The 15,400-nt window shown below is 37.0% G+C and overlaps 1 pseudogene; it reads left to right on the top strand.

Moving 5' to 3' along the window:
• The first annotated feature begins 231 nt into the window (after window positions 1-231).
• Window positions 232-899, top strand: LOC122121079 (annotated as a pseudogene).
• The last annotated feature ends 14,501 nt before the right edge of the window (window positions 900-15,400 follow it).

The raw sequence follows: 15,400 nt of genomic DNA, 5'->3' as shown, positions 1-15,400 counted from the left end.
AAAGAATGTAAGCCTAAGAGTTTGTGAATACAGTAATAAATTTCTGGATTATGTGTGTACCCAATGGGGGATAACATATAATAATTGATGAAGGTTATATATCTGCAGCTGCACAGAACAGCAATTAAGGCATGCAAAAAAGAAAGAGAAAAAATGAAAAGAATAAAAAAGAGGTCAACGTAAGCTACATAAAATATAATTTCACTCTTTCTTGTCTACTCTCCAGCCACCATGAGGGACAGAAGAGATGGTTTTAGAAGGAAAAGTTTCTACTCTTCCCATTTTTCAAGAGACCGTTCTCCCCATAAAAGGGAGCATCCATTTTTCAGAGTCACCTGGAGGTCGAAAGGACTCTCCACACAACAGATCTGGCTCCAGTTTCAGCAGCAGGGGTTACTCTCCAGGACAGAGCAGAGCATATTCATTCCACAAGTCTCAGCATTGTTGTGGTGCCTGAACTGTGGCCCTGGGCACTGTCCCTCAGCTCTTCAGCTCAAGGCTAGCGCTCTACCACTTGAGCCACAGCACCACTTGCAATTTTTTTTTTCTTTTTGCTTGTATGGTGCTGAGGAATCGAACACAGGGCCTCATGCATGCAAGGTAAGCGCTCTGACACTGAGCTACCTCCCCAGCCCTCGAGTCAGTCTTTGAAAACATCACAAGACACGTCACCTTCAAGGTCTTCAGCAGTTCCTTCATCAAAGGTTTATTGGCAACACTCCGAAACTTTCGGGATGGTTGTGAAAATGCTGATTGAAAAAGATCGTTCATTGGAACAGTCAATACAGTTGGCACTGAGGTAGAATTTACATGAAATAGGTGAGTGTTATGTTGAAGAATTGAAGCATTAAATTGCAGAGTATGATAATTCTGCTCAAGAGTTTGGCGAGCATTTTTAGAAGAATTAGTGTTTAGGTATAATAAACATTAAAAGAAATCTTTCTAGATATAACCCCCCCCCTCCTCCACCTGTGGAACTGTGTAAATCTTTAATATACGGGACTTTTGTGATGAAGAGCAATATTTTATTTGGCCATATTTCCAATTCAGTCAAGGGTCTAAAATAGTCTTTGAAAGATACTTTAGCTATAATTTTTTTCTAAACATAAAGTCACTTAATTCATATTCCCCCAGCAACTCCCCGTCTCTCCCCCTCAAATGATGGTTAATTTGCTAAGATTTGGTAAAGCAATCCTGGAGACTAGCTCTTTGTACTTTCTATATTCTACTTTCTTCCATAACATATGCTGATTTGTTTGGTCATTTGAGTGTAATTTATAGGTAGAGATCATTCCACTTAAAATGATAGTCTTTTGCATTCTTGAAGCAGAGATCGCCATGTGAAAACTGTACCATTTTGAGTTGTGAATTTTTTTTTTTTGGTAACTCTTTTGTTAGTCCTTTAGCAAGTTGAGGATATCATCCTAATAAACAGTATCCTGGTATCTTAGTGTATATTTGCTTTCAGAACAGTTCTCATTCAGCAACAATACAACTTTCAAAATTCTAAATCATAACTTCAAATTTTTTTCTCAAAATAAATAACAGTGTTTTCTCTTAAAATACTCATGAATGTTTGGAGTACTGTAGCTAATCAAATCTTAAATATCATACAGTAAGAATAAAAGAAAGCAATTTCAGGTGGAAGATGAGTATTTTAAAAATGAAATTACTGCAATAACTTTCTGCAGAAAAACTCAGCAAATATAGGAGATTGGAGTTTAACATTTTCATAGACCCATACTGGTTTAAACCATTTTTCAAACTATTCCTTTATTAGTCTCTATAATATGAGTGTTTTGTTCTGCTGACTTTTTTGGGGGGTTGGGTTCGGTTAGGGGGCCTGAACTCTGGGCGTGGACTCTGTCCCTCAGCTCTTCAGGTCAAGGCTAGTGCTCTACCACTTGAGCCACAGCACCACTTCTGGCTTTTTTCTTTTTGCTTATGTGGTGATGAGGAATCAAACCCAGGGCCTCTGGCATGCAAGGCAATCGCTCTACCACTGAGCCACCTTCCCAGCCCCTATTCTGCTGACTTTTAAATGTCTTAACCTTCAAAAATGTTCTTGAAAGAAACAACGGAGAATTAGTAAGTTAGCAAGCAATCTGTGTGTGTACCAGTCCCTCATGAGTGAGCCAACCAAATCATGAGTTAGTTAAGAATTTAACAGGGACCATTAGAATATTCCATTTATTTCCTGGCCATTTTCAGCAGTCCTGTGCATTGAACCAAAATAAAATTTTGTAGCATTAGTTAATACGGAAATTTTTAACAATTATATTTGTTATTACTGCCCAATTGCATTATACTCCCATTCTTTTTCCATTTCTACCATGTTTTCACTTCAATTCTGGCCTAATTCTATGCCCTTTATTGTTGCCTTCATCTAAAAGTACCTAAAGTTTACATTGAAAGTGGAAATAGCAATATAAATAATTTTAATGTAGCTTATGATGCGTGCTTCAAAATATGTGTTATATCATTTTACAAGTTTTGATGAAAGCCATTTAAGTTTTCTAAGACCACCTTAATTTTCCTGTCTTTGAAACCTAACTTCTTAACTTTTCCATCATTTATAAACTATAAGCCCAATAAAAGTTCCATATGTTATCTGCTATTCTTCAGTGTAAATAGTGATGTGTTGCTCACTTTAGAAAGATCAAGACATCATTGATGTTGATTTTATTTTATCCTCTCAGTGTTTTTTCCCTTAAATATTCTATTCCCAGAATTCAGTTCCTTTAATCAAGATTTTATTACAAGTAAAATTTGAGACACTACCATAGGCAGAGGAGTTATTCACTTTATTGAAATAATTAAGTGTTTACTAACATATATTTCAGTACAGGCACAAGCATTTAAAGCTGTTATAGCTTGCCATTGGCAGCATTCTGATAACCTTGTCAGTGTTTAACAGCAAAATGCTCTTATTTGAAGATTCTTGTTTTTGAATAATGCCCAAATGATGTGACAAAACTTTTATTGTCTTACCATAAAGCCTTCATGACCAACAGGGAAAATAGATATTGTAAAGCTTTTTGTGAATTTTAAAAAAATACAAAATAAAGCAACCAACTTTAAATAAAAAATATATAATTTCACTGTATTGCTATAGTAAATATTATTCTATGTGTATTACTTTTTTAAAAAAATGAACACTATTTGGCATCTAATTTGAATTAATTACCCCCTTCTTTATCAGAAGGTCATCAACTTGAACGTTATCCAACTATACAATATTTTCATAATATATTTGCCATTATTTTGAAAAAAACCCAAAATTTTAGTATTGTCACATAGAAAACAGAAAATAGTTTAATTCTCTGGAAACACCTAACTTTTAAAACTGAATAATTGTTAAGAGGACAGAATATATGTGTTCTTCAAAATTACTACAAATACTAACTACTCATTTTCAAATTCTGAACCAGAATTTTGACATTCAAATTTTGAAAGTCTCTGGTACACAGACATACAGCGACATTCAAAACAGTACTAATTTGGATCTTATTTAATTCTGCTATAGCTGCAGTTTCAATGGGGGTTTGAGGAATCAACAGAAAATATAGCCACATTCTGGTAGAGGATAAAACTACGATGTGTAATAATTAATTCCTCAAGAATAAGCTATTATTTCTATGACCATCAATCCCAAGCTTTTATGCCACAAAGTCATCCTAGCCCAACAATTTCCCACTTGTAAGGTGCACCTTAAAATTCCCTTAATTCACATCATGAATAGCTTATCACTATTGCAAAAAAATACTACACTTCTGCTAATGTGATGCCCTTCCTATTGTGGAAAGAACACTACACTAAACTTTGCTGCAACATTTCCCTCCCAGTGTATTCTTGAAATCAGAACACTTGCAAATATTACTTATATTTATATTTTTATCTATCATAGATAGTCAGGAGACTAAGATCAGAAGATTATGGTTCAAAGCCCACCCAGGGAGGAAGGGTCCTTAGATTCTCATCTATAATAAGCTGCTCAGAAAAAGCCAGACAAAAGTGTCACTGAGGTTGAGTGGTAGGGCGCAAGCCTTGAGCAAAAATCGGCTCAGAAAGAGTGGCCAGCTCCAGTGTTCAAGACTGAGGACAAAACAAAAAACAAAATAAAAACAAACCGCAACCCTGGCATTTTTCTCATTGTATACAGAGGCACGTAATTAAGGAAATTTCTTCCTGTATTACAAATAGAGAGACTAACCAAGACGTCAAACAATTACTCTCTTCATACCTTGTTTACCAAAGCCTCAAAAAATTGCTTTTTCTAAATTTATAAATTAATTTCATGCATTTGTTTCCAACTCTGTCTAGATTATTCACAGTATCATTTTATACATGCATTATCTATTAACTAAGTTCTAATTATACATCGATTGAAAGAATATTTTAAGCAAATAGAATGCCAGAATCATTTGTGAATTTGTCAATTAAACCCTCTACTTAAAAATAATTTTGTAGTATCCTATAGAATACAAATTTACAAAGACAAATTATTTATTTTAAATCTAAATTCTAATTTAGCAAGATCTACAAAGTCTTACATTAGATGAACTTTGCTATTTCTCCAGGCTTAAACTTTTGTAATCCTTCATCATTTCTTTGGAATCCAACAGAAGGATGCTTACTTTTTCAAAGTTTTTATTGGGAATCATGAGCCATTTTGCATCTAGGAATGTTCTGTAATGAAGAGAGCATTAAAAACACAACTGAGGATTATAAGTGACTTGCATTCCAATAGGAAACGACTTCTCAAAACATAATGACAAAAATTAGCCCAAACTTCCAACTGTGTATCCCTTTCTTTTTGTTTGGTGTTTCGTGGAGATAAAATTATACTATCTGGCCCAGGGAAGTCATCGCTATGAAATTATACTCTCTAATCTCGTGTCTTAGTCTGAGTGCTAGAATTCCAGGCTTGTATCACATTGCCTTGTCATAGTTTGTTGGTTTATTTAATCTACAGACTAGCAATTCTGAACTTCTCTGACTGCTCAAACTGTTCATGTACTATTTTCAAAGATGTGCTAACATTTAACACAGGATATGAACATTTTCAGATGCACATGCAGGGGTCTCTGATTCATTCTTCCATGGATCCAATCCCTTTAATAATGATTACTTGACCTTCTTACTATCTCTGGTTCCTACCTATGTAATATTCTCAAACTTTTTGAAGAAATTTCACTTGAGGACTTTCTAATATTAAAAATTATCACTTGATCTAGTTTTACTCAGGATATATTTTATTTTTTAACTTTTCTACACATTCCAAGAGTTGTTTCATTTGTGTAGGTTTGTTTGCATATATAAGTGCCTCTGTGTGTATGTGTATGTTTGTATGTATATATGCAAAAGCCTCAGCAACCTTATTCAGCAATCTTGCTCATGACTAGTATTATATCACTTGAGCTCACACCTATAATTCTAGCTACTCAGGAGGATGAGATCTGAGGATTGCAATTCAAATCTAGCGTGAGTAGGAAAGAAAGGTTCTGAGGCACTTATCTCTAATTAACCACCAGAAAACTGGAAGTGGCGCTGTGGCTCAAGTGGTAGAGCAATAGCCTTGAGCTGAAGAGTGAAGAGTGGACAGACATTGCCCACGCCCACAGTTCAAGCCCTGCCACGACCATCAAAAGAAAGAAAGAAAGAAAGAAAAAAAGAAAGAAAGAAAAAAAGAAAGAAAGAAAGAAAGAAGGAAGGAAGGAAGGAAGGAGGGAAGGAAGGAAGGAAGGAAAGAAAGAAAGAAAGAAAGAAAGAAAGAAAGAAAGAAAGAAAGAAAGAAAGAAAGAAAGAAAGAAAGAAAGAAAGAAAGAAAGAGAGAAAGAAAGAAAGAAAGAAAGAGAGAAAGATAGAAAGAAAGAAAGAAAGAAAATAAGAAATGAGATCTTAGCCACTAGTTCATTGCTAGTATAATTTCTTCACTCTCAACATGGACTTTTATTCCAGTTAAGTACATGCTCTTATATCTAACTTTCTTTTGAACCAGAACTATTCTTCCATTCTACGTTTTACAAATTTGTGTGATTAGCAACCATGATTTAGAGCTAGAAGATGAAAGAGAATGGCCTCATCCTTCATGTTCCACTTAGTATTAATGCTTTCTCTATGTCATTCCCATAGATCTACATATTGGCATTGGCTTTATTGTTTCAAAGTTGCTTTATTTGCAGAGTTTTCTCTAGTATATTGAACCAATGTACTTAAACACAGAATTTATCTTTCTCCTATTATTCCTATTGTTTCTTCTATTGTTAACTTATGTGCACTTGGGAAATAATGCACAACACACACAAAAAAAAAAAATTCTGAGAATCTTCTTCCCAGTTAAATTTAAGTTACACAGAACTTATGAAATTTGAACTTAATGTACTCTTGGATAATGGTTTCTTTCATGTTTTTATTGTAAAAATAGTTTAGAGGGCTTAGAGTAAGGTATGAGTACATTTCCTATTGAGCATTGTTACAGTCTCTTTTGTTTTTCCTGTGGCATCCCTTCTATCCCCATCTACCCAAATCTCCCCTCCCCTCCTCAAGTTGTAAAGTTCATTTTCTACATAGTATCTAGTTCATCTCATTGTTACAATAGGCCATCCTGTATCTTTGTTTCATCATTTTGTTATTTCCCTTCGCCTCCCCACATTAGAAAAATGTATATACAAGATGCAGGGCACCTTCATTAAATCCAATGAAAACAGGGGTTATACCATGGGGGAAGAACATAGAAGACAAACCAAAAATCACATAGTATATTTTAGATACATTAAAAACTAGAGGAAGTAAAATACAGTAAGTTGTGTCACTATCTTGGGGTTCATTTCACTTAACATCATCTTATATGGCCATATGTACACAGTTAATGTTTTTATAAGCCATTTAAATTCCATATTTTGTCTTTGCTAATTTGTCCCTGAAACACGTGTCACCTCATGTCCAAAGATGTCTTTGTGCTATTTCAATGAAGCCAGAAAACATTCATTTTAACTCGAGCAGCGCCATAGATTGTTACTGGAATAAGTGGAAGGAATTGTTACTGCAAGTGGAAACTGATCCCAAGAGAGGAATTGAACATGGAGAAATGACAAAATTCAAGTTAATTTATGTGTTCCTTTTTACTGAGCAAGAAAAGAATCCAAGTCTTGAAGGAAACTCTGTCCCTGACTTTTTCGAGTGTGTTATTTACTCATATAAATCATGTCTATAAAATTGTAGTTGAGAGTTTAAAAAAATACAAACAATGTGCCATTTGAAGGCCAGCATAGAAAAAAAGGAAATAACTTAGTTTAAAAAGTGTTCTTCTGGGATGGTGGCTCAGTGGTAGAGCGCTTGCCTTGCATGCCTGAGGCCCTGGGTTTGATTCCTCAGCTCCACATAAGCAAAAAAGAAAAAACCGGAAGTGGCGCTGTGGCTCAAGTTGTAGAGCACTAGCCTTGAGATAAAGAGCTGAGGGACAATGTCCAGGCCCAGAGTTCCGGCCCCACGACCAGAACAACAACAACAAAAAAACGTGTTCTGCTGTAACGAAACAAAGACATGGAGGTTTTAAAGTGTCTTATGCATGGATATTTCCCTCCTGAGATGATTTTCCTGTTGCAGGAGTCAGTTATCCATTCCTTTAGTCTGTTCCTGAGTTCTCCATCCTAATAAGGATTCCAAAAAGTCAGGATCCATTGAGTATGATCAGCAAAAGAAGTCTCTTCTCAAACCAATGCTTTAAGGATGGTCCCAAAGAAATATGTGTGGTTTTTTGCTTGTTTATTTGTTTGTTTGTTTAGTTTGTCCTTGTTCTGGGGTTTGAACTCAGATGCTAGACCATGTCCCTGAACAATTGTCTTCCTTGTCCAACTTCCCCCAAAGCTAGTATTCCATTGCTTGAGCCAAAACTCTACTTCTGGCTTTCTTTTTTTTTTTTTTTTAATTTTATTTTATTTTATTTGAGAACATACTGTACAGAGGGGTTACAATTACATGGGCAGGATAATGCATATATTTCTTACCAAGCATTGCAGCCTCCTCCTTTGTTTACCCTTCACCTCCCTTCCCAGCCTGCCCCCTCCCTCCCACCCAATCATACCCCCCCACCCCTCCCTCACCGACATTGTAGAGCAGGTTTTGACATGACATTTTGTACTTCTCATTGTTGCAACAGGTCCACCTGAATCCTTAAACGACTTGTTTGTCCCCATCTCCTCCACATGTTATACTGACATCAAATATAGTGAAAGCGGGGGTTACACTGTGGGGGAGGGACATACAAAGCAACAAAGAAATAATCTTATAAATGCTATAGAGATACATGCATGAAAGAAGCAAAAACATTAAAATACATATTTGAGGTTTCGTTTTCCTAACATCACATTATCTGACTTTTTCCGCTTGACTCATACCTATACTAGATATTGCAAATAAGGGAAACCATGGGACCTATGTTTCTTTGGGCCTGGCTTACTTCACTTAATATAATTTTTTCCAAGCCTTTCCATTTCCTAACAAATGGGAAAATGTCATTATTTCTGATGGAGGCATAGAATTCCATTGTGTATGTATACCACATCTTCTTGATCCATTCATCTACTGAGGAGCATCTTGGTTGGTTCCATGTCTTAGCTATGGTAAATAATGCTGCAATAAACATAGTTGTGCTGGTAGCTTTAGTGTGGCCTTGTTTGTGATCATTTGGGTAAATGCCCAAAAGTGGGATTGCTGGGTCATTGGGGAGCTCTATGTGGAGTCTTTTGAGGAACCTCCATACTGCTTTCCAAAGTGGTTGAACAAGTTTACATTCCCACCAACAATGAAGTAAGGTTCCTTTCTGTCCACATCCCCTCCAGCATCTGTTGTTGTTAGAGTTCTTGATTTTTGCTGTTCTAACTGGAGTGAGGTGATATCTCAATGTTGTTTTGATTTGCATTTCTTTTATGGCTAGGGATGTTGAACATTTCTTCATGTGTCTATTGGCCATCCTTCTTTCTTCTTCAGAGAAGCTTCTCTTTAAGTCTTTCGCCCACTTACTTATTGGGCAGTTGTTTCTTTGAGGATTTGTTGTTGGGTGGTTTAATTTTTTGAGTTCCAAGTATATTTTAGATATGAGACCCTTGTCCGTTGTATGGCTAGTAAAGATCTTCTCCCAGTCCGTGGGCTTTCTATTGATCTTGCTAGCTATGTCATTTGCCCTGCAGAAGCTCTGCAACCTTATACAATCCCATTTGTCCAGCCTTTCTTTGATTTGTTGTGTTTCTGGGTCTCTATTCAGAAAATTTCGGCCTGAGCCAAGGAGACCCAGGGTTTCTCCTATTCCATCCTGTAATGTTTTCAGAGTGTCTGCTTTGAGTTCAAGGTCTTTGATCCATTTGGAGTTGATTCTGGTGCAGGGTGATATATAAGGATCTAGCTTTAGTTTTCTACATGTAGTTAACCAGTTTTGCCAGCACCATTTACTGAAGAGGCTGTCTGTCTTCCATTCTATTGTTTTAGCTCCCTTATCGAAGATTAGATGGCTATAGGTCTGTAGGTTCATTTCTCAGTTTTCAATTCTATTCCACTGGTCCTGAGGTCTGTTCTTGTGCAAATACCAAGCTGTTTTGATTACTATGGCTTTATAGTAGAGTTTGAAATTTGGTATTGATATTCCTCCAGCCGTATTCTTTCCGTTGAGGAGCGTTGTTGCTATTCGGGGTCTTTTATTGTTCCATATGAATTTTTGGATTGCTTCTTGTATTTCCTTGAAGAATGAGGGTGGAATTTTGATAGGTATTGCATTGAATTTGTAGATAGCCTTGGGAAGTATTGCCATTTTCACGATGTTAATCTTTCCAATCCAGGAGCATGGGAGGTTTTGCCATTTTTTAAGTTCTGTGTTGATTTCCTTTTTCAAGATTTTAAAGTTTTCATCATAGAGGTCCTTCACTTCTTTAGTTAAGTTAATTCCTAGGTATTTTATTTTTTGTGGGGCTATTACAAATGGAGTTGCTTTCCTAACTTCAGCCACACTTTTCTCATTGTTGGCATACAGAAAAGCCATTGATTTTTGGGGGTTAATTTTATAACCTGCTACTTTGCCAAAGTTTTGAATCAGCTTGAGTAATTTGGGAGTGGAGTCTATGGGATTCTTTAAATACAAGATCATGTCATCTCCAAAGAGGGAGAGTTTTATTTCTTCTTTCCCTATTTGGATCCCCTTTATGTCTGCATCTTGTCTTATTGCTGTAGCTAGGCATTCTAATACTAGATTGAAGAGAAGTGGAGAGAGTGGGCATCCTTGTCTTGTCCCTGAGTTAAGAGGAAATGGCTTTAGTTTTTCACCATTGAGTATAATGCTGGCTGTAGGTTTGTCATATACAGACTTTATTGTATTGAGGAATGTTCCAAGGATTCCTAATTTTTCCAAAACCTTCATCATAAAGGGGTGTTGGATCTTGTCGAATGCTTTTTCTGCGTCTATTGAGATAACCATGTGGTTCTTATTCTTGCTCCTGTTGATGTGATGAATAATATTAATTGATTTGCGTATATTGAACCAGCTTTGCATCCCTGAAATGAATCCTGTTTGATCGTTGTGTATGATTTTTGGATGAATTGTTGAAGTCGGTTGGCCAAAATTTTGTTGAGAAGTTTTGCATCAATGTTCATCAAAGAAATGGGTCTATAGTTCTCTTTCTTTGATGAGTCCCTGCCTGGTTTTGGGATGAGGGTTATGATGGCTTCATAAAATGTGTTCGGTAGTGAGCTTTCTCTTTCAATTTCATTGAAGAGTTGGAGGAGAATTGGTGTGAGCTCTGCTTTGAAGGCCTTGTAAAATTCCGCTGTGAAACCATCTGGTCCTGGACTTTTCTTAGCTGGGAGGTCTCTTATTGCTGTTTCTATTTCAATGCTTGATATGGGCCTGTTAAGATAGTTTGCCTCATCTTGGTTTAGTTTTGGCATGTCAATATTTGCTAGGAAGAGGTCCATTTCTGTCAAGTTCTCAAACTTATTAGCATAAAGTTTTGAGAAGTATTCCCTTATAATGTTCTGAATCTTGGTTGTTTCCGTGGTGATGTTTCCATTCTCATCTCTGAGTTTATTAATTTGGGTGTGTTCTCTTCTTTTTCTGATAAGATTTGCTAAGGGTCTGTCAATTTTGTTAAGTTTTTCAAAGAACCAACTCTTTGTTTTGTTGATTCTTTCTATAGTTTTTTTGGATTCTAATTCATTTAATTCTGATTTAATTTTGATTATTTCTTTCCGTCTACTGGATTGGGGTTTATCTTGCTGCTCTTTTTCAAGGAGGTTTAGATGTGTCATTAAATTGTTAGTTTCAGATCTCTCCAATTTGTTGATGTAGGAGCTCAGAGCTATAAACTTGCCTCTGAGTACTGCCTTTGCTGTGTCCCAGAGGAGCTGGTATTTTGTGTGTTCATTTTTGTTGAATAGCATGAACATTTGAATTTCCTTTCTAATCTCTTCCATGACCCACTCATGATTCAGCAGTGTGTTGTTCAGCCTCCATGTGATACCGGACTTTCTTTGGTGGCTTTTGGTGTTGAGTTCTAACTTTATTCCCTTGTGGTCAGAGAGAATGCAAGGTATAACTTCAATGTTTCTGAATTTAGACAAGTTTGCTTTGTGGCCTAAAATGTGGTCTATTTTAGAAAACGTTCCATGTGCTGCTGAGAAAAACGTGTATTCTGATGCTGCTGGGTGAAATGTTCGGTAAATGTCTGTTAAGTCTAGTTGATCTATGCAGCTGTTTAGATCTGCGGTTTCTCTGTTGAGTTTTTGCCGAGTTGATCTATCTAGTGGGGAGAGTGGTGTGTTAAAATCCCCAACAATTTATGTCTTTGGATCTATATGGGATTTGAGGGAAAGTAGTGTTTCTTTGATAAATTTGGGTGCTCCATTGTTTGTCGAATAGATATTTAGAATTGTAATATCCTCCTGAAGGAGAGATCCTTTAATTAGTATGTAGCGACCTTCTTTATCTCTTTTCACGAATTTTAATTTGAAGTCTATTTTATCTGATATTAGGATTGCAACTCCCGCCTGTTTCTGCGGTCCTTTTGCTTGGTAGATTTTGTTCCAGCCTTTAACATTGAAAATGTGTTTGTTTTTATGGGCAAGATGTGACTCCTGTAGGCAGCAGATAGAAGGGTCTTGTTTTTTAATCCAACTAGACAGTCTATGTCGCTTAATTGGAGAGTTCAGTCCGTTAACATTAAGAGATAGGACTGAGAGGTATTTGGGAGTTCCTGCCATGTTATCTACCTTCTTGGGGGCTGCGAAAACTGGGTTCTTCCTATGGTTCTTGGATTCTCAGTTTGGGTGCAGTTTCTTGGCCTTTATTGCGGTCTTGTTGGTTTTCTATGTGTATGATATCTTTAAGGATCTTTTGTAGGGCTGGTTTGGTGGAGATGTATTGTTTCAATTTTTCTTTGCTATGGAAGGTTTTTATTTGGCCTTCAGTTATGAAGGAGAGTTTAGCTGGGTACAGTATTCTTGGTTGATAGTTGTTTGTTTTTAGGGCATGGCATACATCATTCCAGGCTCTTCTTGCTTTGATTGTCTCTGCTGAGAAATCTGAGGTGATTCTAATTGGTTTCCCTTTATAAGTGATTACCCTTTTCTCTCTGACAGCTTTAAGGATCTTTTCCTTGTTCTGAGTTGATCCTGTGTGGATTATAATGTGACGGTGGGATGTCCTATTCTGGTCTGGTCTATTTGGGGTTCTAAAGGCTTCTTGTATCTGGACAGGCCTATCTTTTTGCATGTTTGGGAAGTTCTCTGCTAGGATCCTGTTAAACAGATTTCCTAGACCATTAACTTCTGTTTCTAGGTGCTCCTCTACACCCATTATCCTTAGATTAGGCCTTCTGATGGTGTCTTCCAGGTGTTGGATAGATCTATCATATTTCTTGGACTTGTCTTGGATGGTTGTATGTTCTTTCTCTATAATATCTAGGCTGTCTTCAATCCCTGAGATTCGATCTTCTGCATGGTCTAACCTGCTGTCAAGACTCTCTACTTTGTTTTTTATCTCTTTTCCTTCTAGTTGGTCAGCTTTGATGGCTTCAAGTTCTTTGTTGAAGCTCTGTTTTAGGTCTTGTATGAATTTCTTTACTTCCTTAATTTGGTGTTCAGTGTTTGTCCTCAAATCACTTAGTTGATTGGTTATGGTTTCTTTGGGCTCCCATTCCTTCTGTTGGGTTCCATTCAGCATTCCCTTTGTGGTCTCCCTGACTTCCTTCAGCTCTTTGTTAATGGATTCCATGAATGCCTTTAGTGATCTTTGTGTGTTCTCTACCTGGTCTCTCAATTCCTGTATTACTCTTTGATTAGCTTCCTCCCGTTCGTGGGATTCCTGCAGATCTCTTTGAGTGTTCTCAGCCTGCTCACGCCATTCCTCCCTTTCTCTTTGAGTATTCTCAAGTTGTTCACGCAAATCCTGTATCAGTTTTTGAGTAGCTTCCTCACGCTTATGATATTCCTGTATAAACTTCTGGGATGCTTCCTCTCTCTCCCTATCACGCTCATACAGAGTCCTTTGTACGTTGTCAAACTTTTCATTTATCATGTTTGCCAGCAGTGTTTGTAGAGCTGTTTGGGAACTCTCCTCTGGATTATTCATTATCTGTTCTAACCCCTGATTATCAGGATTGGGAATTGAGATACCCGAATTTGCCATTTTTCTTGTGTTTTTCCGGCTTACTCTGCCCATTTGAGATGAGGATAGCACCAGTTTTGTGCTAGAACACTATCTTAAGGCAACCATCAACCAAAGTTTGCATTTGTACAGTCAATAGTCTACAGATACAATCTAGTTCAACAGATACATCTATTCGACATCAAACAACTATATGTTAAAGGACTTCGAACCGCAGAGAAGAATTTGGAAAACCTGAAATTATTAGGGTTAGGGAGAGATGTGGGTAAAAAATAGGAATAGATTGGTGTGGGGAGGCACAGGGAGAGTTAACTATGTCCTAATCACAATGCAGGAAATAGGTTGGGTAGGATGTAAGTAGAGAGAGAGAGAAAAAGAAGAAAGGGGAAGGGGAATGAAAAGAGACCAGAAAATAAAATAGAAACGTAAAAATTAATGTTATTTTAGAGATTAAAAGACCATCTATTTATAGAGGAATATGAATATGTTGAGAGAAAGGGAGGGACATAGAGGAGATGAGACAAACTTTAAAAAAATGCTTAAAATATTATATAGGTATAAAGAGGTAGTACTGCTATTAATGAATTTAAGTCTCAGAGGTTTTGAATTGAGCAATAAGTTTGTGGATTAAGTGTGTACACAATGGGGGATAGGGTCTACTGGTTAACTACGGGTTTATCTGAGGATGTGCAGGACAAGAGTTAAGTCATACAGATGAACAAAGAGGAAAAGATGGAAAGGATAGGAAAGTGAGAAGAAAAAATCAGAAGTTCAGTAGAGCTAGAAAAAAAAAACAAAAAGATAATTAAGAATGAAAGAAAAAGAGAAAGAAGACAAGAAAAGAAAAGAAAACACACATTCACGTATTCCTAAAATAAAAATTATAAGAGGAGAAAAAAAAAAAAGTTAATGGAAAACAATTATTTTTTCAGAAGAGGCAAAAATTAAAGATTAATAAAAGTTTTAGAAAAGCAAAAAAAATTTTTATATATATATAAGGTAACAAAAAATGAAAAAAAAAACAAAACAAGGAAAAGAAAATAAAAGAAAAGAAGAAGAAGAAAAAAAAAATTCTTTGATTTTTTTTTTTTTTTTGGGAGGGGTGGGAAGAGTCCTGTATCTCCCTTTTGTCTGTAACCAGAGTCTGGTTGGAGTCTCTGGTCAGCTTGAGGTATTGTGGCTTGATTGGTTTCTTAAGTCAGTTTGTTGGAACAAGCAGAAAAATGCTCTGCTTTACCCAAGTTTTTGAGATCCCCCTCCCAGGTTAGTTTACTGGGAGGGTGATCTGCTTTGAGAATCACAAAAGAGGGGGATGCAGTGATGAGGCTAGGTTCTGGGTAGAGTTGAGGCCTTTCAACGAACAGTAGCTTTTCCCTGGGGCTATTTTGTGAAAAAAAACTCAGCACCCAGCCTGGAGCTATTCTCAGGGTTTCTGTTTTTCAATTGATTGTGGTGGCTGCTAGAGGGAGGGGCAGCCTCTGGCTCTGGTTACCCGGTGAGGAGAGCCACTCCAATGGCTGGCGCCTGAGCTGGGTGACTTTTCCCTGGATGGAACTGAGTCTGTGAGGTCACTTCGCCGTTAAGTTCTTGTGACCTGCTAAATGACTAGTTTTATTCCAAGGCCTGAGCTGGAGCTAGCCGCTCCTCCGAGCTTTGTCGGTATCCAAGATGGAGATCACCGGTGCTGGGGGGGGAGGGGTGGCCTTCCCTCCTCTGCTCCCAGAGGAGTGAGGAAGTGGGGCTTCTACT

The sequence above is a fragment of the Dipodomys spectabilis genome, unplaced genomic scaffold, assembly GCF_019054845.1.
Source record: "Dipodomys spectabilis isolate Male_0828 unplaced genomic scaffold, ASM1905484v1 ptg000183l, whole genome shotgun sequence".
In the NCBI taxonomy this organism is placed as follows: Eukaryota; Metazoa; Chordata; class Mammalia; order Rodentia; family Heteromyidae; genus Dipodomys; species Dipodomys spectabilis.
This window is presented reverse-complemented; position numbering and strand designations above follow the sequence as displayed.